Raw genomic sequence first — 19,786 nt, 5'->3', positions numbered from 1 at the left:
GGACGTGCTTCCAACGTCCAAAAACAAGTGATAACCATGTCCAAACACTGTTTTGGAGCCGTAACTAATTGTGTCGGGATCACAAAAAAACATCTCAACTGCCTTCAAACGTCAAAATCTGCCCTCGAGAATGGTCCAATGGTACGAAGACCCATTGCCTTACCAGAAGCTCTCTTGGGGCTTTTCAAAAAGGTATTATGGGTTGCGTGGTTCCTCACGGTCTGAAAGTTACGACGTTCTCTATGTACTATAGTCTTGCGAAACAACCAAAAAAAAAAAAAAAGGGGGGGGGGGGAGGGAGGGATGCAACACGAGGACTTCCCGGGAGGTCACCCATCCTAGTACTACTCTCGCCCAAGCATGCTTGACTGCAGAGTTCTGATGGGATCCGGTGCATTAGTGCTGGTATGATCGCATCCGTTAGTATATCCCATGCAATCGCATATATCCTTTTTTGAAAACTGAATGGATCATTCGATGTGGGTCCCACTTGATATGCGGACCGGTTTAGTCACCTTGGACGTGCTTCCACCGTCCAAAAACAAGCGATAACCATGTCCAAACACTGTTTTGGAGCCGTAACTAATTGTGTCGGGATCACAAAAAAACATCTCAACTGCCTTCAAACGTCAAAATCTGCCCTCGAGAATGGTCCAATGGTACGAAGACCCATTGCCTTACCAGAAGCTCTCTTGGGGCTTTTCAAAAAGGTATTATGGGTTGCGTGGTTCCTCACGGTCTGAAAGTTACGACGTTCTCTATGTACTATAGTCTTGCGAAACAACCAAAAAAAAAAAAAAGGGGGGGGGGGGGAGGGAGGGATGCAACACGAGGACTTCCCGGGAGGTCACCCATCCTAGTACTACTCTCGCCCAAGCACGCTTAACTGCGGAGTTCTGATGGGATCCGGTGCATTAGTGCTGGTATGATCGCATCAGTTAGTATATCCCATGCAATCGCATATATACTTTTTTGAAAACTGAATGGATCATTCGATGTGGGTCCCACTTGATATGCGGACCGGTTTAGTCACCTTGGACGTGCTTCCAACGTCCAAAAACAAGTGATAACCATGTCCAAACACTGTTTTGGAGCCGTAACTAATTGTGTCGGGATCACAAAAAAACATCTCAACTGCCTTCAAACGTCAAAATCTGCCCTCGAGAATGGTCCAATGGTACGAAGACCCATTGCCTTACCAGAAGCTCTCTTGGGGCTTTTCAAAAAGGTATTATGGGTTGCGTGGTTCCTCACGGTCTGAAAGTTACGACGTTCTCTATGTACTATAGTCTTGCGAAACAACCAAAAAAAAAAAAAAGGGGGGGGGGGGAGGGAGGGATGCAACACGAGGACTTCCCGGGAGGTCACCCATCCTAGTACTACTCTCGCCCAAGCACGCTTGACTGCAGAGTTCTGATGGGATCCGGTGCATTAGTGCTGGTATGATCGCATCCGTTAGTATATCCCATGCAATCGCATATATCCTTTTTTGAAAACTGAATGGATCATTCGATGTGGGTCCCACTTGATATGCGGACCGGTTTAGTCACCTTGGACGTGCTTCCACCGTCCAAAAACAAGCGATAACCATGTCCAAACACTGTTTTGGAGCCGTAACTAATTGTGTCGGGATCACAAAAAAACATCTCAACTGCCTTCAAACGTCAAAATCTGCCCTCGAGAATGGTCCAATGGTACGAAGACCCATTGCCTTACCAGAAGCTCTCTTGGGGCTTTTCAAAAAGGTATTATGGGTTGCGTGGTTCCTCACGGTCTGAAAGTTACGACGTTCTCTATGTACTATAGTCTTGCGAAACAACCAAAAAAAAAAAAAAGGGGGGGGGGGAGGGAGGGATGCAACACGAGGACTTCCCGGGAGGTCACCCATCCTAGTACTACTCTCGCCCAAGCACGCTTAACTGCGGAGTTCTGATGGGATCCGGTGCATTAGTGCTGGTATGATCGCATCAGTTAGTATATCCCATGCAATCGCATATATACTTTTTTGAAAACTGAATGGATCATTCGATGTGGGTCCCACTTGATATGCGGACCGGTTTAGTCACCTTGGACGTGCTTCCAACGTCCAAAAACAAGTGATAACCATGTCCAAACACTGTTTTGGAGCCGTAACTAATTGTGTCGGGATCACAAAAAAACATCTCAACTGCCTTCAAACGTCAAAATCTGCCCTCGAGAATGGTCCAATGGTACGAAGACCCATTGCCTTACCAGAAGCTCTCTTGGGGCTTTTCAAAAAGGTATTATGGGTTGCGTGGTTCCTCACGGTCTGAAAGTTACGACGTTCTCTATGTACTATAGTCTTGCGAAACAACCAAAAAAAAAAAAAAGGGGGGGGGGGGAGGGAGGGATGCAACACGAGGACTTCCCGGGAGGTCACCCATCCTAGTACTACTCTCGCCCAAGCACGCTTGACTGCAGAGTTCTGATGGGATCCGGTGCATTAGTGCTGATATGATCGCATCCGTTAGTATATCCCATGCAATCGCATATATACTTTTTTGAAAACTGAATGGATCATTCGATGTGGGTCCCACTTGATATGCGGACCGGTTTAGTCACCTTGGACGTGCTTCCAACGTCCAAAAACAAGTGATAACCATGTCCAAACACTGTTTTGGAGCCGTAACTAATTGTGTCGGGATCACAAAAAAACATCTCAACTGCCTTCAAACGTCAAAATCTGCCCTCGAGAATGGTCCAATGGTACGAAGACCCATTGCCTTACCAGAAGCTCTCTTGGGGCTTTTCAAAAAGGTATTATGGGTTGCGTGGTTCCTCACGGTCTGAAAGTTACGACGTTCTCTATGTACTATAGTCTTGCGAAACAACCAAAAAAAAAAAAAAGGGGGGGGGGGGGGGAGGGAGGGATGCAACACGAGGACTTCCCGGGAGGTCACCCATCCTAGTACTACTCTCGCCCAAGCACGCTTGACTGCAGAGTTCTGATGGGATCCGGTGCATTAGTGCTGGTATGATCGCATCCGTTAGTATATCCCATGCAATCGCATATATCCTTTTTTGAAAACTGAATGGATCATTCGATGTGGGTCCCACTTGATATGCGGACCGGTTTAGTCACCTTGGACGTGCTTCCACCGTCCAAAAACAAGCGATAACCATGTCCAAACACTGTTTTGGAGCCGTAACTAATTGTGTCGGGATCACAAAAAAACATCTCAACTGCCTTCAAACGTCAAAATCTGCCCTCGAGAATGGTCCAATGGTACGAAGACCCATTGCCTTACCAGAAGCTCTCTTGGGGCTTTTCAAAAAGGTATTATGGGTTGCGTGGTTCCTCACGGTCTGAAAGTTACGACGTTCTCTATGTACTATAGTCTTGCGAAACAACCAAAAAAAAAAAAAAGGGGGGGGGGGGGGAGGGAGGGATGCAACACGAGGACTTCCCGGGAGGTCACCCATCCTAGTACTACTCTCGCCCAAGCACGCTTAACTGCGGAGTTCTGATGGGATCCGGTGCATTAGTGCTGGTATGATCGCATCAGTTAGTATATCCCATGCAATCGCATATATACTTTTTTGAAAACTGAATGGATCATTCGATGTGGGTCCCACTTGATATGCGGACCGGTTTAGTCACCTTGGACGTGCTTCCAACGTCCAAAAACAAGTGATAACCATGTCCAAACACTGTTTTGGAGCCGTAACTAATTGTGTCGGGATCACAAAAAAACATCTCAACTGCCTTCAAACGTCAAAATCTGCCCTCGAGAATGGTCCAATGGTACGAAGACCCATTGCCTTACCAGAAGCTCTCTTGGGGCTTTTCAAAAAGGTATTATGGGTTGCGTGGTTCCTCACGGTCTGAAAGTTACGACGTTCTCTATGTACTATAGTCTTGCGAAACAACCAAAAAAAAAAAAAAGGGGGGGGGGGAGGGAGGGATGCAACACGAGGACTTCCCGGGAGGTCACCCATCCTAGTACTACTCTCGCCCAAGCACGCTTGACTGCAGAGTTCTGATGGGATCCGGTGCATTAGTGCTGATATGATCGCATCCGTTAGTATATCCCATGCAATCGCATATATACTTTTTTGAAAACTGAATGGATCATTCGATGTGGGTCCCACTTGATATGCGGACCGGTTTAGTCACCTTGGACGTGCTTCCAACGTCCAAAAACAAGTGATAACCATGTCCAAACACTGTTTTGGAGCCGTAACTAATTGTGTCGGGATCACAAAAAAACATCTCAACTGCCTTCAAACGTCAAAATCTGCCCTCGAGAATGGTCCAATGGTACGAAGACCCATTGCCTTACCAGAAGCTCTCTTGGGGCTTTTCAAAAAGGTATTATGGGTTGCGTGGTTCCTCACGGTCTGAAAGTTACGACGTTCTCTATGTACTATAGTCTTGCGAAACAACCAAAAAAAAAAAAAAGGGGGGGGGGGGGGGAGGGAGGGATGCAACACGAGGACTTCCCGGGAGGTCACCCATCCTAGTACTACTCTCGCCCAAGCACGCTTGACTGCAGAGTTCTGATGGGATCCGGTGCATTAGTGCTGGTATGATCGCATCCGTTAGTATATCCCATGCAATCGCATATATCCTTTTTTGAAAACTGAATGGATCATTCGATGTGGGTCCCACTTGATATGCGGACCGGTTTAGTCACCTTGGACGTGCTTCCACCGTCCAAAAACAAGCGATAACCATGTCCAAACACTGTTTTGGAGCCGTAACTAATTGTGTCGGGATCACAAAAAAACATCTCAACTGCCTTCAAACGTCAAAATCTGCCCTCGAGAATGGTCCAATGGTACGAAGACCCATTGCCTTACCAGAAGCTCTCTTGGGGCTTTTCAAAAAGGTATTATGGGTTGCGTGGTTCCTCACGGTCTGAAAGTTACGACGTTCTCTATGTACTATAGTCTTGCAAAACAACCAAAAAAAAAAAAAAGGGGGGGGGGAGGGAGGGATGCAACACGAGGACTTCCCGGGAGGTCACCCATCCTAGTACTACTCTCGCCCAAGCACGCTTAACTGCGGAGTTCTGATGGGATCCGGTGCATTAGTGCTGGTATGATCGCATCAGTTAGTATATCCCATGCAATCGCATATATACTTTTTTGAAAACTGAATGGATCATTCGATGTGGGTCCCACTTGATATGCGGACCGGTTTAGTCACCTTGGACGTGCTTCCAACGTCCAAAAACAAGTGATAACCATGTCCAAACACTGTTTTGGAGCCGTAACTAATTGTGTCGGGATCACAAAAAAACATCTCAACTGCCTTCAAACGTCAAAATCTGCCCTCGAGAATGGTCCAATGGTACGAAGACCCATTGCCTTACCAGAAGCTCTCTTGGGGCTTTTCAAAAAGGTATTATGGGTTGCGTGGTTCCTCACGGTCTGAAAGTTACGACGTTCTCTATGTACTATAGTCTTGCGAAACAACCAAAAAAAAAAAAAAGGGGGGGGGGAGGGAGGGATGCAACACGAGGACTTCCCGGGAGGTCACCCATCCTAGTACTACTCTCGCCCAAGCACGCTTGACTGCAGAGTTCTGATGGGATCCGGTGCATTAGTGCTGGTATGATCGCATCCGTTAGTATATCCCATGCAATCGCATATATACTTTTTTGAAAACTGAATGGATCATTCGATGTGGGTCCCACTTGATATGCGGACCGGTTTAGTCACCTTGGACGTGCTTCCAACGTCCAAAAACAAGTGATAACCATGTCCAAACACTGTTTTGGAGCCGTAACTAATTGTGTCGGGATCACAAAAAAACATCTCAACTGCCTTCAAACGTCAAAATCTGCCCTCGAGAATGGTCCAATGGTACGAAGACCCATTGCCTTACCAGAAGCTCTCTTGGGGCTTTTCAAAAAGGTATTATGGGTTGCGTGGTTCCTCACGGTCTGAAAGTTACGACGTTCTCTATGTACTATAGTCTTGCGAAACAACCAAAAAAAAAAAAAAGGGGGGGGGGGGAGGGAGGGATGCAACACGAGGACTTCCCGGGAGGTCACCCATCCTAGTACTACTCTCGCCCAAGCACGCTTGACTGCAGAGTTCTGATGGGATCCGGTGCATTAGTGCTGGTATGATCGCATCCGTTAGTATATCCCATGCAATCGCATATATCCTTTTTTGAAAACTGAATGGATCATTCGATGTGGGTCCCACTTGATATGCGGACCGGTTTAGTCACCTTGGACGTGCTTCCAACGTCCAAAAACAAGTGATAACCATGTCCAAACACTGTTTTGGAGCCGTAACTAATTGTGTCGGGATCACAAAAAAACATCTCAACTGCCTTCAAACGTCAAAATCTGCCCTCGAGAATGGTCCAATGGTACGAAGACCCATTGCCTTACCAGAAGCTCTCTTGGGGCTTTTCAAAAAGGTATTATGGGTTGCGTGGTTCCTCACGGTCTGAAAGTTACGACGTTCTCTATGTACTATAGTCTTGCGAAACAACCAAAAAAAAAAAAAAGGGGGGGGGGGGGGGAGGGAGGGATGCAACACGAGGACTTCCCGGGAGGTCACCCATCCTAGTACTACTCTCGCCCAAGCACGCTTGACTGCAGAGTTCTGATGGGATCCGGTGCATTAGTGCTGGTATGATCGCATCCGTTAGTATATCCCATGCAATCGCATATATCCTTTTTTGAAAACTGAATGGATCATTCGATGTGGGTCCCACTTGATATGCGGACCGGTTTAGTCACCTTGGACGTGCTTCCACCGTCCAAAAACAAGCGATAACCATGTCCAAACACTGTTTTGGAGCCGTAACTAATTGTGTCGGGATCACAAAAAAACATCTCAACTGCCTTCAAACGTCAAAATCTGCCCTCGAGAATGGTCCAATGGTACGAAGACCCATTGCCTTACCAGAAGCTCTCTTGGGGCTTTTCAAAAAGGTATTATGGGTTGCGTGGTTCCTCACGGTCTGAAAGTTACGACGTTCTCTATGTACTATAGTCTTGCGAAACAACCAAAAAAAAAAAAAAGGGGGGGGGGGGGAGGGAGGGATGCAACACGAGGACTTCCCGGGAGGTCACCCATCCTAGTACTACTCTCGCCCAAGCACGCTTAACTGCGGAGTTCTGATGGGATCCGGTGCATTAGTGCTGGTATGATCGCATCAGTTAGTATATCCCATGCAATCGCATATATACTTTTTTGAAAACTGAATGGATCATTCGATGTGGGTCCCACTTGATATGCGGACCGGTTTAGTCACCTTGGACGTGCTTCCAACGTCCAAAAACAAGTGATAACCATGTCCAAACACTGTTTTGGAGCCGTAACTAATTGTGTCGGGATCACAAAAAAACATCTCAACTGCCTTCAAACGTCAAAATCTGCCCTCGAGAATGGTCCAATGGTACGAAGACCCATTGCCTTACCAGAAGCTCTCTTGGGGCTTTTCAAAAAGGTATTATGGGTTGCGTGGTTCCTCACGGTCTGAAAGTTACGACGTTCTCTATGTACTATAGTCTTGCGAAACAACCAAAAAAAAAAAAAAGGGGGGGGGGGGAGGGAGGGATGCAACACGAGGACTTCCCGGGAGGTCACCCATCCTAGTACTACTCTCGCCCAAGCACGCTTGACTGCAGAGTTCTGATGGGATCCGGTGCATTAGTGCTGATATGATCGCATCCGTTAGTATATCCCATGCAATCGCATATATACTTTTTTGAAAACTGAATGGATCATTCGATGTGGGTCCCACTTGATATGCGGACCGGTTTAGTCACCTTGGACGTGCTTCCAACGTCCAAAAACAAGTGATAACCATGTCCAAACACTGTTTTGGAGCCGTAACTAATTGTGTCGGGATCACAAAAAAACATCTCAACTGCCTTCAAACGTCAAAATCTGCCCTCGAGAATGGTCCAATGGTACGAAGACCCATTGCCTTACCAGAAGCTCTCTTGGGGCTTTTCAAAAAGGTATTATGGGTTGCGTGGTTCCTCACGGTCTGAAAGTTACGACGTTCTCTATGTACTATAGTCTTGCGAAACAACCAAAAAAAAAAAAAAGGGGGGGGGGGGGAGGGAGGGATGCAACACGAGGACTTCCCGGGAGGTCACCCATCCTAGTACTACTCTCGCCCAAGCACGCTTGACTGCAGAGTTCTGATGGGATCCGGTGCATTAGTGCTGGTATGATCGCATCCGTTAGTATATCCCATGCAATCGCATATATCCTTTTTTGAAAACTGAATGGATCATTCGATGTGGGTCCCACTTGATATGCGGACCGGTTTAGTCACCTTGGACGTGCTTCCACCGTCCAAAAACAAGCGATAACCATGTCCAAACACTGTTTTGGAGCCGTAACTAATTGTGTCGGGATCACAAAAAAACATCTCAACTGCCTTCAAACGTCAAAATCTGCCCTCGAGAATGGTCCAATGGTACGAAGACCCATTGCCTTACCAGAAGCTCTCTTGGGGCTTTTCAAAAAGGTATTATGGGTTGCGTGGTTCCTCACGGTCTGAAAGTTACGACGTTCTCTATGTACTATAGTCTTGCAAAACAACCAAAAAAAAAAAAAAGGGGGGGGGGGGAGGGAGGGATGCAACACGAGGACTTCCCGGGAGGTCACCCATCCTAGTACTACTCTCGCCCAAGCACGCTTAACTGCGGAGTTCTGATGGGATCCGGTGCATTAGTGCTGGTATGATCGCATCAGTTAGTATATCCCATGCAATCGCATATATACTTTTTTGAAAACTGAATGGATCATTCGATGTGGGTCCCACTTGATATGCGGACCGGTTTAGTCACCTTGGACGTGCTTCCAACGTCCAAAAACAAGTGATAACCATGTCCAAACACTGTTTTGGAGCCGTAACTAATTGTGTCGGGATCACAAAAAAACATCTCAACTGCCTTCAAACGTCAAAATCTGCCCTCGAGAATGGTCCAATGGTACGAAGACCCATTGCCTTACCAGAAGCTCTCTTGGGGCTTTTCAAAAAGGTATTATGGGTTGCGTGGTTCCTCACGGTCTGAAAGTTACGACGTTCTCTATGTACTATAGTCTTGCGAAACAACCAAAAAAAAAAAAAAGGGGGGGGGGGGAGGGAGGGATGCAACACGAGGACTTCCCGGGAGGTCACCCATCCTAGTACTACTCTCGCCCAAGCACGCTTGACTGCAGAGTTCTGATGGGATCCGGTGCATTAGTGCTGGTATGATCGCATCCGTTAGTATATCCCATGCAATCGCATATATACTTTTTTGAAAACTGAATGGATCATTCGATGTGGGTCCCACTTGATATGCGGACCGGTTTAGTCACCTTGGACGTGCTTCCAACGTCCAAAAACAAGTGATAACCATGTCCAAACACTGTTTTGGAGCCGTAACTAATTGTGTCGGGATCACAAAAAAACATCTCAACTGCCTTCAAACGTCAAAATCTGCCCTCGAGAATGGTCCAATGGTACGAAGACCCATTGCCTTACCAGAAGCTCTCTTGGGGCTTTTCAAAAAGGTATTATGGGTTGCGTGGTTCCTCACGGTCTGAAAGTTACGACGTTCTCTATGTACTATAGTCTTGCGAAACAACCAAAAAAAAAAAAAAGGGGGGGGGGGGGGGAGGGAGGGATGCAACACGAGGACTTCCCGGGAGGTCACCCATCCTAGTACTACTCTCGCCCAAGCACGCTTGACTGCAGAGTTCTGATGGGATCCGGTGCATTAGTGCTGGTATGATCGCATCCGTTAGTATATCCCATGCAATCGCATATATCCTTTTTTGAAAACTGAATGGATCATTCGATGTGGGTCCCACTTGATATGCGGACCGGTTTAGTCACCTTGGACGTGCTTCCACCGTCCAAAAACAAGCGATAACCATGTCCAAACACTGTTTTGGAGCCGTAACTAATTGTGTCGGGATCACAAAAAAACATCTCAACTGCCTTCAAACGTCAAAATCTGCCCTCGAGAATGGTCCAATGGTACGAAGACCCATTGCCTTACCAGAAGCTCTCTTGGGGCTTTTCAAAAAGGTATTATGGGTTGCGTGGTTCCTCACGGTCTGAAAGTTACGACGTTCTCTATGTACTATAGTCTTGCGAAACAACCAAAAAAAAAAAAAAGGGGGGGGGGGAGGGAGGGATGCAACACGAGGACTTCCCGGGAGGTCACCCATCCTAGTACTACTCTCGCCCAAGCACGCTTGACTGCAGAGTTCTGATGGGATCCGGTGCATTAGTGCTGGTATGATCGCATCCGTTAGTATATCCCATGCAATCGCATATATACTTTTTTGAAAACTGAATGGATCATTCGATGTGGGTCCCACTTGATATGCGGACCGGTTTAGTCACCTTGGACGTGCTTCCAACGTCCAAAAACAAGTGATAACCATGTCCAAACACTGTTTTGGAGCCGTAACTAATTGTGTCGGGATCACAAAAAAACATCTCAACTGCCTTCAAACGTCAAAATATGCCCTCGAGAATGGTCCAATGGTACGAAGACCCATTGCCTTACCAGAAGCTCTCTTGGGGCTTTTCAAAAAGGTATTATGGGTTGCGTGGTTCCTCACGGTCTGAAAGTTACGACGTTCTCTATGTACTATAGTCTTGCGAAACAACCAAAAAAAAAAAAAAGGGGGGGGGGGGGGGAGGGAGGGATGCAACACGAGGACTTCCCGGGAGGTCACCCATCCTAGTACTACTCTCGCCCAAGCACGCTTAACTGCGGAGTTCTGATGGGATCCGGTGCATTAGTGCTGGTATGATCGCATCAGTTAGTATATCCCATGCAATCGCATATATACTTTTTTGAAAACTGAATGGATCATTCGATGTGGGTCCCACTTGATATGCGGACCGGTTTAGTCACCTTGGACGTGCTTCCAACGTCCAAAAACAAGTGATAACCATGTCCAAACACTGTTTTGGAGCCGTAACTAATTGTGTCGGGATCACAAAAAAACATCTCAACTGCCTTCAAACGTCAAAATCTGCCCTCGAGAATGGTCCAATGGTACGAAGACCCATTGCCTTACCAGAAGCTCTCTTGGGGCTTTTCAAAAAGGTATTATGGGTTGCGTGGTTCCTCACGGTCTGAAAGTTACGACGTTCTCTATGTACTGTAGTCTTGCGAAACAACCAAAAAAAAAAAAAAGGGGGGGGGGGGGAGGGAGGGATGCAACACGAGGACTTCCCGGGAGGTCACCCATCCTAGTACTACTCTCGCCCAAGCACGCTTGACTGCAGAGTTCTGATGGGATCCGGTGCATTAGTGCTGGTATGATCGCATCCGTTAGTATATCCCATGCAATCGCATATATACTTTTTTGAAAACTGAATGGATCATTCGATGTGGGTCCCACTTGATATGCGGACCGGTTTAGTCACCTTGGACGTGCTTCCACCGTCCAAAAACAAGCGATAACCATGTCCAAACACTGTTTTGGAGCCGTAACTAATTGTGTCGGGATCACAAAAAAACATCTCAACTGCCTTCAAACGTCAAAATATGCCCTCGAGAATGGTCCAATGGAACGAAGACCCATTGCCTTACCAGAAGCTCTCTTGGGGCTTTTCAAAAAGGTATTATGGGTTGCGTGGTTCCTCACGGTCTGAAAGTTACGACGTTCTCTATGTACTATAGTCTTGCGAAACAACCAAAAAAAAAAAAAAGGGGGGGGGGAGGGAGGGATGCAACACGAGGACTTCCCGGGAGGTCACCTATCCTAGTACTACTCTCGCCCAAGCACGCTTAACTGCAGAGTTCTGATGGGATCCGGTGCATTAGTGCTGGTATGATCGCATCCGTTAGTATATCCCATGCAATCGCATATATCCTTTTTTGAAAACTGAATGGATCATTCGATGTGGGTCCCACTTGATATGCGGACCGGTTTAGTCACCTTGGACGTGCTTCCACCGTCCAAAAACAAGCGATAACCATGTCCAAACACTGTTTTGGAGCCGTAACTAATTGTGTCGGGATCACAAAAAAACATCTCAACTGCCTTCAAACGTCAAAATCTGCCCTCGAGAATGGTCCAATGGTACGAAGACCCATTGCCTTACCAGAAGCTCTCTTGGGGCTTTTCAAAAAGGTATTATGGGTTGCGTGGTTCCTCACGGTCTGAAAGTTACGACGTTCTCTATGTACTATAGTCTTGCGAAACAACCAAAAAAAAAAAAAAGGGGGGGGGGGGGGGAGGGAGGGATGCAACACGAGGACTTCCCGGGAGGTCACCCATCCTAGTACTACTCTCGCCCAAGCACGCTTAACTGCGGAGTTCTGATGGGATCCGGTGCATTAGTGCTGGTATGATCGCATCAGTTAGTATATCCCATGCAATCGCATATATACTTTTTTGAAAACTGAATGGATCATTCGATGTGGGTCCCACTTGATATGCGGACAGGTTTAGTCACCTTGGACGTGCTTCCAACGTCCAAAAACAAGTGATAACCATGTCCAAACACTGTTTTGGAGCCGTAACTAATTGTGTCGGGATCACAAAAAAACATCTCAACTGCCTTCAAACGTCAAAATCTGCCCTCGAGAATGGTCCAATGGTACGAAGACCCATTGCCTTACCAGAAGCTCTCTTGGGGCTTTTCAAAAAGGTATTATGGGTTGCGTGGTTCCTCACGGTCTGAAAGTTACGACGTTCTCTATGTACTATAGTCTTGCGAAACAACCAAAAAAAAAAAAAAGGGGGGGGGGAGGGAGGGATGCAACACGAGGACTTCCCGGGAGGTCACCTATCCTAGTACTACTCTCGCCCAAGCACGCTTAACTGCAGAGTTCTGATGGGATCCGGTGCATTAGTGCTGGTATGATCGCATCCGTTAGTATATCCCATGCAATCGCATATATCCTTTTTTGAAAACTGAATGGATCATTCGATGTGGGTCCCACTTGATATGCGGACCGGTTTAGTCACCTTGGACGTGCTTCCACCGTCCAAAAACAAGCGATAACCATGTCCAAACACTGTTTTGGAGCCGTAACTAATTGTGTCGGGATCACAAAAAAACATCTCAACTGCCTTCAAACGTCAAAATCTGCCCTCGAGAATGGTCCAATGGTACGAAGACCCATTGCCTTACCAGAAGCTCTCTTGGGGCTTTTCAAAAAGGTATTATGGGTTGCGTGGTTCCTCACGGTCTGAAAGTTACGACGTTCTCTATGTACTATAGTCTTGCGAAACAACCAAAAAAAAAAAAAAGGGGGGGGGGGGGGGAGGGAGGGATGCAACACGAGGACTTCCCGGGAGGTCACCCATCCTAGTACTACTCTCGCCCAAGCACGCTTAACTGCGGAGTTCTGATGGGATCCGGTGCATTAGTGCTGGTATGATCGCATCAGTTAGTATATCCCATGCAATCGCATATATACTTTTTTGAAAACTGAATGGATCATTCGATGTGGGTCCCACTTGATATGCGGACAGGTTTAGTCACCTTGGACGTGCTTCCAACGTCCAAAAACAAGTGATAACCATGTCCAAACACTGTTTTGGAGCCGTAACTAATTGTGTCGGGATCACAAAAAAACATCTCAACTGCCTTCAAACGTCAAAATCTGCCCTTGAGAATGGTCCAATGGTACGAAGACCCATTGCCTTACCAGAAGCTCTCTTGGGGCTTTTCAAAAAGGTATTATGGGTTGCGTGGTTCCTCACGGTCTGAAAGTTACGACGTTCTCTATGTACTATAGTCTTGCGAAACAACCAAAAAAAAAAAAAAGGGGGGGGGGGGAGGGAGGGATGCAACACGAGGACTTCCCGGGAGGTCACCCATCCTAGTACTACTCTCGCCCAAGCACGCTTGACTGCAGAGTTCTGATGGGATCCGGTGCATTAGTGCTGGTATGATCGCATCCGTTAGTATATCCCATGCAATCGCATATATCCTTTTTTGAAAACTGAATGGATCATTCGATGTGGGTCCCACTTGATATGCGGACCGGTTTAGTCACCTTGGACGTGCTTCCACCGTCCAAAAACAAGCGATAACCATGTCCAAACACTGTTTTGGAGCCGTAACTAATTGTGTCGGGATCACAAAAAAACATCTCAACTGCCTTCAAACGTCAAAATCTGCCCTCGAGAATGGTCCAATGGTACGAAGACCCATTGCCTTACCAGAAGCTCTCTTGGGGCTTTTCAAAAAGGTATTATGGGTTGCGTGGTTCCTCACGGTCTGAAAGTTACGACGTTCTCTATGTACTATAGTCTTGCGAAACAACCAAAAAAAAAAAAAAGGGGGGGGGGGGGAGGGAGGGATGCAACACGAGGACTTCCCGGGAGGTCACCCATCCTAGTACTACTCTCGCCCAAGCACGCTTAACTGCGGAGTTCTGATGGGATCCGGTGCATTAGTGCTGGTATGATCGCATCAGTTAGTATATCCCATGCAATCGCATATATACTTTTTTGAAAACTGAATGGATCATTCGATGTGGGTCCCACTTGATATGCGGACCGGTTTAGTCACCTTGGACGTGCTTCCAACGTCCAAAAACAAGTGATAACCATGTCCAAACACTGTTTTGGAGCCGTAACTAATTGTGTCGGGATCACAAAAAAACATCTCAACTGCCTTCCAACGTCAAAATCTGCCCTCGAGAATGGTCCAATGGTACGAAGACCCATTGCCTTACCAGAAGCTCTCTTGGGGCTTTTCAAAAAGGTATTATGGGTTGCGTGGTTCCTCACGGTCTGAAAGTTACGACGTTCTCTATGTACTATAGTCTTGCGAAACAACCAAAAAAAAAAAAAAGGGGGGGGGGGAGGGAGGGATGCAACACGAGGACTTCCCGGGAGGTCACCCATCCTAGTACTACTCTCGCCCAAGCACGCTTAACTGCGGAGTTCTGATGGGATCCGGTGCATTAGTGCTGGTATGATCGCATCAGTTAGTATATCCCATGCAATCGCATATATACTTTTTTGAAAACTGAATGGATCATTCGATGTGGGTCCCACTTGATATGCGGACCGGTTTAGTCACCTTGGACGTGCTTCCAACGTCCAAAAACAAGTGATAACCATGTCCAAACACTGTTTTGGAGCCGTAACTAATTGTGTCGGGATCACAAAAAAACATCTCAACTGCCTTCAAACGTCAAAATCTGCCCTCGAGAATGGTCCAATGGTACGAAGACCCATTGCCTTACCAGAAGCTCTCTTGGGGCTTTTCAAAAAGGTATTATGGGTTGCGTGGTTCCTCACGGTCTGAAAGTTACGACGTTCTCTATGTACTATAGTCTTGCGAAACAACCAAAAAAAAAAAAAAGGGGGGGGGGGGAGGGAGGGATGCAACACGAGGACTTCCCGGGAGGTCACCCATCCTAGTACTACTCTCGCCCAAGCACGCTTGACTGCAGAGTTCTGATGGGATCCGGTGCATTAGTGCTGGTATGATCGCATCCGTTAGTATATCCCATGCAATCGCATATATCCTTTTTTGAAAACTGAATGGATCATTCGATGTGGGTCCCACTTGATATGCGGACCGGTTTAGTCACCTTGGACGTGCTTCCACCGTCCAAAAACAAGCGATAACCATGTCCAAACACTGTTTTGGAGCCGTAACTAATTGTGTCGGGATCACAAAAAAACATCTCAACTGCCTTCAAACGTCAAAATCTGCCCTCGAGAATGGTCCAATGGTACGAAGACCCATTGCCTTACCAGAAGCTCTCTTGGGGCTTTTCAAAAAGGTATTATGGGTTGCGTGGTTCCTCACGGTCTGAAAGTTACGACGTTCTCTATGTACTATAGTCTTGCGAAACAACCAAAAAAAAAAAAAAGGGGGGGGGGGAGGGAGGGATGCAACACGAGGACTTCCCGGGAGGTCACCCATCCTAGTACTACTCTCGCCCAAGCACGCTTGACTGCAGAGTTCTGATGGGATCCGGTGCATTAGTGCTGGTATGATCGCATCCGTTAGTATATCCCATGCAATCGCATATATCCTTTTTTGAAAACTGAATGGATCATTCGATGTGGGTCCCACTTGATATGCGGACCGGTTTAGTCACCTTGGACGTGCTTCCACCGTCCAAAAACAAGCGATAACCATGTCCAAACACTGTTTTGGAGCCGTAACTAATTGTGTCGGGATCACAAAAAAACATCTCAACTGCCTTCAAACGTCAAAATCTGCCCTCGAGAATGGTCCAATGGTACGAAGACCCATTGCCTTACCAGAAGCTCTCTTGGGGCTTTTCAAAAAGGTATTATGGGTTGCGTGGTTCCTCACGGTCTGAAAGTTACGACGTTCTCTATGTACTATAGTCTTGCGAAACAACCAAAAAAAAAAAAAAGGGGGGGGGGGGGAGGGAGGGATGCAACACGAGGACTTCCCGGGAGGTCACCCATCCTAGTACTACTCTCGCCCAAGCACGCTTGACTGCAGAGTTCTGATGGGATCCGGTGCATTAGTGCTGGTATGATCGCATCCGTTAGTATATCCCATGCAATCGCATATATCCTTTTTTGAAAACTGAATGGATCATTCGATGTGGGTCCCACTTGATATGCGGACCGGTTTAGTCACCTTGGACGTGCTTCCACCGTCCAAAAACAAGCGATAACCATGTCCAAACACTGTTTTGGAGCCGTAACTAATTGTGTCGGGATCACAAAAAAACATCTCAACTGCCTTCAAACGTCAAAATCTGCCCTCGAGAATGGTCCAATGGTACGAAGACCCATTGCCTTACCAGAAGCTCTCTTGGGGCTTTTCAAAAAGGTATTATGGGTTGCGTGGTTCCTCACGGTCTGAAAGTTACGACGTTCTCTATGTACTATAGTCTTGCGAAACAACCAAAAAAAAAAAAAAGGGGGGGGGGGGGGGGAGGGAGGGATGCAACACGAGGACTTCCCGGGAGGTCACCCATCCTAGTACTACTCTCGCCCAAGCACGCTTAACTGCGGAGTTCTGATGGGATCCGGTGCATTAGTGCTGGTATGATCGCATCAGTTAGTATATCCCATGCAATCGCATATATACTTTTTTGAAAACTGAATGGATCATTCGATGTGGGTCCCACTTGATATGCGGACCGGTTTAGTCACCTTGGACGTGCTTCCAACGTCCAAAAACAAGTGATAACCATGTCCAAACACTGTTTTGGAGCCGTAACTAATTGTGTCGGGATCACAAAAAAACATCTCAACTGCCTTCAAACGTCAAAATCTGCCCTCGAGAATGGTCCAATGGTACGAAGACCCATTGCCTTACCAGAAGCTCTCTTGGGGCTTTTCAAAAAGGTATTATGGGTTGCGTGGTTCCTCACGGTCTGAAAGTTACGACGTTCTCTATGTACTATAGTCTTGCGAAACAACCAAAAAAAAAAAAAAGGGGGGGGGGGAGGGAGGGATGCAACACGAGGACTTCCCGGGAGGTCACCCATCCTAGTACTACTCTCGCCCAAGCACGCTTAACTGCGGAGTTCTGATGGGATCCGGTGCATTAGTGCTGGTATGATCGCATCAGTTAGTATATCCCATGCAATCGCATATATACTTTTTTGAAAACTGAATGGATCATTCGATGTGGGTCCCACTTGATATGCGGACCGGTTTAGTCACCTTGGACGTGCTTCCAACGTCCAAAAACAAGTGATAACCATGTCCAAACACTGTTTTGGAGCCGTAACTAATTGTGTCGGGATCACAAAAAAACATCTCAACTGCCTTCAAACGTCAAAATCTGCCCTCGAGAATGGTCCAATGGTACGAAGACCCATTGCCTTACCAGAAGCTCTCTTGGGGCTTTTCAAAAAGGTATTATGGGTTGCGTGGTTCCTCACGGTCTGAAAGTTACGACGTTCTCTATGTACTATAGTCTTGCGAAACAACCAAAAAAAAAAAAAAGGGGGGGGGGGGAGGGAGGGATGCAACACGAGGACTTCCCGGGAGGTCACCCATCCTAGTACTACTCTCGCCCAAGCACGCTTGACTGCAGAGTTCTGATGGGATCCGGTGCATTAGTGCTGGTATGATCGCATCCGTTAGTATATCCCATGCAATCGCATATATCCTTTTTTGAAAACTGAATGGATCATTCGATGTGGGTCCCACTTGATATGCGGACCGGTTTAGTCACCTTGGACGTGCTTCCAACGTCCAAAAACAAGCGATAACCATGTCCAAACACTGTTTTGGAGCCGTAACTAATTGTGTCGGGATCACAAAAAAACATCTCAACTGCCTTCAAACGTCAAAATCTGCCCTCGAGAATGGTCCAATGGTACGAAGACCCATTGCCTTACCAGAAGCTCTCTTGGGGCTTTTCAAAAAGGTATTATGGGTTGCGTGGTTCCTCACGGTCTGAAAGTTACGACGTTCTCTATGTACTATAGTCTTGCGAAACAACCAAAAAAAAAAAAAAGGGGGGGGGGGGGGGAGGGAGGGATGCAACACGAGGACTTCCCGGGAGGTCACCCATCCTAGTACTACTCTCGCCCAAGCACGCTTAACTGCGGAGTTCTGATGGGATCCGGTGCATTAGTGCTGGTATGATCGCATCAGTTAGTATATCCCATGCAATCGCATATATACTTTTTTGAAAACTGAATGGATCATTCGATGTGGGTCCCACTTGATATGCGGACCGGTTTAGTCACCTTGGACGTGCTTCCAACGTCCAAAAACAAGTGATAACCATGTCCAAACACTGTTTTGGAGCCGTAACTAATTGTGTCGGGATCACAAAAAAACATCTCAACTGCCTTCAAACGTCAAAATCTGCCCTCGAGAATGGTCCAATGGTACGAAGACCCATTGCCTTACCAGAAGCTCTCTTGGGGCTTTTCAAAAAGGTATTATGGGTTGCGTGGTTCCTCACGGTCTGAAAGTTACGACGTTCTCTATGTACTATAGTCTTGCGAAACAACCAAAAAAAAAAAAAAGGGGGGGGGGGAGGGAGGGATGCAACACGAGGACTTCCCGGGAGGTCACCCATCCTAGTACTACTCTCGCCCAAGCACGCTTAACTGCGGAGTTCTGATGGGATCCGGTGCATTAGTGCTGGTATGATCGCATCAGTTAGTATATCCCATGCAATCGCATATATACTTTTTTGAAAACTGAATGGATCATTCGATGTGGGTCCCACTTGATATGCGGACCGGTTTAGTCACCTTGGACGTGCTTCCAACGTCCAAAAACAAGTGATAACCATGTCCAAACACTGTTTTGGAGCCGTAACTAATTGTGTCGGGATCACAAAAAAACATCTCAACTGCCTTCAAACGTCAAAATCTGCCCTCGAGAATGGTCCAATGGTACGAAGACCCATTGCCTTACCAGAAGCTCTCTTGGGGCTTTTCAAAAAGGTATTATGGGTTGCGTGGTTCCTCACGGTCTGAAAGTTACGACGTTCTCTATGTACTATAGTCTTGCGAAACAACCAAAAAAAAAAAAAAAGGGGGGGGGGGAGGGAGGGATGCAACACGAGGACTTCCCGGGAGGTCACCCATCCTAGTACTACTCTCGCCCAAGCACGCTTGACTGCAGAGTTCTGATGGGATCCGGTGCATTAGTGCTGGTATGATCGCATCCGTTAGTATATCCCATGCAATCGCATATATCCTTTTTTGAAAACTGAATGGATCATTCGATGTGGGTCCCACTTGATATGCGGACCGGTTTAGTCACCTTGGACGTGCTTCCAACGTCCAAAAACAAGCGATAACCATGTCCAAACACTGTTTTGGAGCCGTAACTAATTGTGTCGGGATCACAAAAAAACATCTCAACTGCCTTCAAACGTCAAAAT

General features: G+C 46.9%; 38 non-coding genes across 38 annotated transcripts; all 38 read right to left on the bottom strand.

Annotated features, from left to right (window-relative positions):
• Positions 1-300: 300 nt before the first annotated feature.
• LOC147931808 (5S ribosomal RNA) lies at positions 301-419 on the bottom strand. Its single transcript, XR_015576234.1, has one exon. It is a non-coding gene; the product is annotated as a 5S ribosomal RNA (ribosomal RNA).
• Positions 420-818: 399 nt separating this feature from the next.
• On the bottom strand, positions 819-937 carry LOC147931807 (5S ribosomal RNA). Its single transcript, XR_015577093.1, has one exon. It is a non-coding gene; the product is annotated as a 5S ribosomal RNA (ribosomal RNA).
• A 398-nt stretch (positions 938-1,335) lies between these two features.
• LOC147931806 (5S ribosomal RNA) lies at positions 1,336-1,454 on the bottom strand. Its single transcript, XR_015575831.1, has one exon. It is a non-coding gene; the product is annotated as a 5S ribosomal RNA (ribosomal RNA).
• A 397-nt stretch (positions 1,455-1,851) lies between these two features.
• LOC147931805 (5S ribosomal RNA) lies at positions 1,852-1,970 on the bottom strand. The gene has a single exon (XR_015577092.1). It is a non-coding gene; the product is annotated as a 5S ribosomal RNA (ribosomal RNA).
• Positions 1,971-2,368: 398 nt separating this feature from the next.
• On the bottom strand, positions 2,369-2,487 carry LOC147931804 (5S ribosomal RNA). Its single transcript, XR_015576188.1, has one exon. It is a non-coding gene; the product is annotated as a 5S ribosomal RNA (ribosomal RNA).
• Positions 2,488-2,888: 401 nt separating this feature from the next.
• LOC147931803 (5S ribosomal RNA) lies at positions 2,889-3,007 on the bottom strand. Its single transcript, XR_015575830.1, has one exon. It is a non-coding gene; the product is annotated as a 5S ribosomal RNA (ribosomal RNA).
• Positions 3,008-3,407: 400 nt separating this feature from the next.
• Positions 3,408-3,526, bottom strand: LOC147931802 (5S ribosomal RNA). Its single transcript, XR_015577091.1, has one exon. It is a non-coding gene; the product is annotated as a 5S ribosomal RNA (ribosomal RNA).
• A 397-nt stretch (positions 3,527-3,923) lies between these two features.
• Positions 3,924-4,042, bottom strand: LOC147931801 (5S ribosomal RNA). The gene has a single exon (XR_015576187.1). It is a non-coding gene; the product is annotated as a 5S ribosomal RNA (ribosomal RNA).
• Positions 4,043-4,443: 401 nt separating this feature from the next.
• Positions 4,444-4,562, bottom strand: LOC147931800 (5S ribosomal RNA). Its single transcript, XR_015575829.1, has one exon. It is a non-coding gene; the product is annotated as a 5S ribosomal RNA (ribosomal RNA).
• Positions 4,563-4,958: 396 nt separating this feature from the next.
• On the bottom strand, positions 4,959-5,077 carry LOC147931799 (5S ribosomal RNA). Its single transcript, XR_015577089.1, has one exon. It is a non-coding gene; the product is annotated as a 5S ribosomal RNA (ribosomal RNA).
• Positions 5,078-5,473: 396 nt separating this feature from the next.
• Positions 5,474-5,592, bottom strand: LOC147931798 (5S ribosomal RNA). The gene has a single exon (XR_015575828.1). It is a non-coding gene; the product is annotated as a 5S ribosomal RNA (ribosomal RNA).
• Positions 5,593-5,990: 398 nt separating this feature from the next.
• Positions 5,991-6,109, bottom strand: LOC147931797 (5S ribosomal RNA). Its single transcript, XR_015575826.1, has one exon. It is a non-coding gene; the product is annotated as a 5S ribosomal RNA (ribosomal RNA).
• A 401-nt stretch (positions 6,110-6,510) lies between these two features.
• On the bottom strand, positions 6,511-6,629 carry LOC147931796 (5S ribosomal RNA). Its single transcript, XR_015575825.1, has one exon. It is a non-coding gene; the product is annotated as a 5S ribosomal RNA (ribosomal RNA).
• Positions 6,630-7,028: 399 nt separating this feature from the next.
• On the bottom strand, positions 7,029-7,147 carry LOC147931795 (5S ribosomal RNA). Its single transcript, XR_015577088.1, has one exon. It is a non-coding gene; the product is annotated as a 5S ribosomal RNA (ribosomal RNA).
• Positions 7,148-7,545: 398 nt separating this feature from the next.
• On the bottom strand, positions 7,546-7,664 carry LOC147931794 (5S ribosomal RNA). The gene has a single exon (XR_015576186.1). It is a non-coding gene; the product is annotated as a 5S ribosomal RNA (ribosomal RNA).
• Positions 7,665-8,063: 399 nt separating this feature from the next.
• LOC147931793 (5S ribosomal RNA) lies at positions 8,064-8,182 on the bottom strand. The gene has a single exon (XR_015575824.1). It is a non-coding gene; the product is annotated as a 5S ribosomal RNA (ribosomal RNA).
• A 398-nt stretch (positions 8,183-8,580) lies between these two features.
• LOC147931792 (5S ribosomal RNA) lies at positions 8,581-8,699 on the bottom strand. The gene has a single exon (XR_015577087.1). It is a non-coding gene; the product is annotated as a 5S ribosomal RNA (ribosomal RNA).
• Positions 8,700-9,097: 398 nt separating this feature from the next.
• Positions 9,098-9,216, bottom strand: LOC147931791 (5S ribosomal RNA). The gene has a single exon (XR_015575823.1). It is a non-coding gene; the product is annotated as a 5S ribosomal RNA (ribosomal RNA).
• Positions 9,217-9,617: 401 nt separating this feature from the next.
• On the bottom strand, positions 9,618-9,736 carry LOC147931790 (5S ribosomal RNA). Its single transcript, XR_015575822.1, has one exon. It is a non-coding gene; the product is annotated as a 5S ribosomal RNA (ribosomal RNA).
• A 397-nt stretch (positions 9,737-10,133) lies between these two features.
• Positions 10,134-10,252, bottom strand: LOC147931789 (5S ribosomal RNA). Its single transcript, XR_015575821.1, has one exon. It is a non-coding gene; the product is annotated as a 5S ribosomal RNA (ribosomal RNA).
• A 401-nt stretch (positions 10,253-10,653) lies between these two features.
• Positions 10,654-10,772, bottom strand: LOC147931788 (5S ribosomal RNA). The gene has a single exon (XR_015577086.1). It is a non-coding gene; the product is annotated as a 5S ribosomal RNA (ribosomal RNA).
• Positions 10,773-11,171: 399 nt separating this feature from the next.
• Positions 11,172-11,290, bottom strand: LOC147931787 (5S ribosomal RNA). The gene has a single exon (XR_015575820.1). It is a non-coding gene; the product is annotated as a 5S ribosomal RNA (ribosomal RNA).
• Positions 11,291-11,686: 396 nt separating this feature from the next.
• Positions 11,687-11,805, bottom strand: LOC147931786 (5S ribosomal RNA). Its single transcript, XR_015576182.1, has one exon. It is a non-coding gene; the product is annotated as a 5S ribosomal RNA (ribosomal RNA).
• Positions 11,806-12,206: 401 nt separating this feature from the next.
• Positions 12,207-12,325, bottom strand: LOC147931785 (5S ribosomal RNA). The gene has a single exon (XR_015577085.1). It is a non-coding gene; the product is annotated as a 5S ribosomal RNA (ribosomal RNA).
• Positions 12,326-12,721: 396 nt separating this feature from the next.
• Positions 12,722-12,840, bottom strand: LOC147931784 (5S ribosomal RNA). The gene has a single exon (XR_015576181.1). It is a non-coding gene; the product is annotated as a 5S ribosomal RNA (ribosomal RNA).
• Positions 12,841-13,241: 401 nt separating this feature from the next.
• Positions 13,242-13,360, bottom strand: LOC147931783 (5S ribosomal RNA). Its single transcript, XR_015577084.1, has one exon. It is a non-coding gene; the product is annotated as a 5S ribosomal RNA (ribosomal RNA).
• Positions 13,361-13,758: 398 nt separating this feature from the next.
• Positions 13,759-13,877, bottom strand: LOC147931782 (5S ribosomal RNA). The gene has a single exon (XR_015575819.1). It is a non-coding gene; the product is annotated as a 5S ribosomal RNA (ribosomal RNA).
• A 399-nt stretch (positions 13,878-14,276) lies between these two features.
• Positions 14,277-14,395, bottom strand: LOC147931781 (5S ribosomal RNA). Its single transcript, XR_015577083.1, has one exon. It is a non-coding gene; the product is annotated as a 5S ribosomal RNA (ribosomal RNA).
• Positions 14,396-14,792: 397 nt separating this feature from the next.
• Positions 14,793-14,911, bottom strand: LOC147931780 (5S ribosomal RNA). The gene has a single exon (XR_015577082.1). It is a non-coding gene; the product is annotated as a 5S ribosomal RNA (ribosomal RNA).
• Positions 14,912-15,309: 398 nt separating this feature from the next.
• Positions 15,310-15,428, bottom strand: LOC147931779 (5S ribosomal RNA). The gene has a single exon (XR_015575818.1). It is a non-coding gene; the product is annotated as a 5S ribosomal RNA (ribosomal RNA).
• A 397-nt stretch (positions 15,429-15,825) lies between these two features.
• LOC147931778 (5S ribosomal RNA) lies at positions 15,826-15,944 on the bottom strand. The gene has a single exon (XR_015575817.1). It is a non-coding gene; the product is annotated as a 5S ribosomal RNA (ribosomal RNA).
• A 399-nt stretch (positions 15,945-16,343) lies between these two features.
• LOC147931777 (5S ribosomal RNA) lies at positions 16,344-16,462 on the bottom strand. The gene has a single exon (XR_015575815.1). It is a non-coding gene; the product is annotated as a 5S ribosomal RNA (ribosomal RNA).
• A 402-nt stretch (positions 16,463-16,864) lies between these two features.
• LOC147931776 (5S ribosomal RNA) lies at positions 16,865-16,983 on the bottom strand. Its single transcript, XR_015577081.1, has one exon. It is a non-coding gene; the product is annotated as a 5S ribosomal RNA (ribosomal RNA).
• Positions 16,984-17,380: 397 nt separating this feature from the next.
• LOC147931775 (5S ribosomal RNA) lies at positions 17,381-17,499 on the bottom strand. Its single transcript, XR_015577080.1, has one exon. It is a non-coding gene; the product is annotated as a 5S ribosomal RNA (ribosomal RNA).
• A 398-nt stretch (positions 17,500-17,897) lies between these two features.
• LOC147931774 (5S ribosomal RNA) lies at positions 17,898-18,016 on the bottom strand. The gene has a single exon (XR_015575814.1). It is a non-coding gene; the product is annotated as a 5S ribosomal RNA (ribosomal RNA).
• Positions 18,017-18,417: 401 nt separating this feature from the next.
• LOC147931773 (5S ribosomal RNA) lies at positions 18,418-18,536 on the bottom strand. The gene has a single exon (XR_015577078.1). It is a non-coding gene; the product is annotated as a 5S ribosomal RNA (ribosomal RNA).
• Positions 18,537-18,933: 397 nt separating this feature from the next.
• Positions 18,934-19,052, bottom strand: LOC147931772 (5S ribosomal RNA). Its single transcript, XR_015577077.1, has one exon. It is a non-coding gene; the product is annotated as a 5S ribosomal RNA (ribosomal RNA).
• A 398-nt stretch (positions 19,053-19,450) lies between these two features.
• Positions 19,451-19,569, bottom strand: LOC147931771 (5S ribosomal RNA). The gene has a single exon (XR_015575813.1). It is a non-coding gene; the product is annotated as a 5S ribosomal RNA (ribosomal RNA).
• Positions 19,570-19,786: the final 217 nt, after the last annotated feature.

This window comes from Camelina sativa, chromosome 12 (genome assembly GCF_030686135.1).
Source record: "Camelina sativa cultivar CO46 ecotype springtype chromosome 12, ASM3068613v1".
In the NCBI taxonomy this organism is placed as follows: domain Eukaryota; kingdom Viridiplantae; phylum Streptophyta; class Magnoliopsida; order Brassicales; family Brassicaceae; genus Camelina; species Camelina sativa.
Note: the sequence above shows the minus strand (reverse complement) of the source record. Positions and strands in the feature narration are given on the sequence as shown.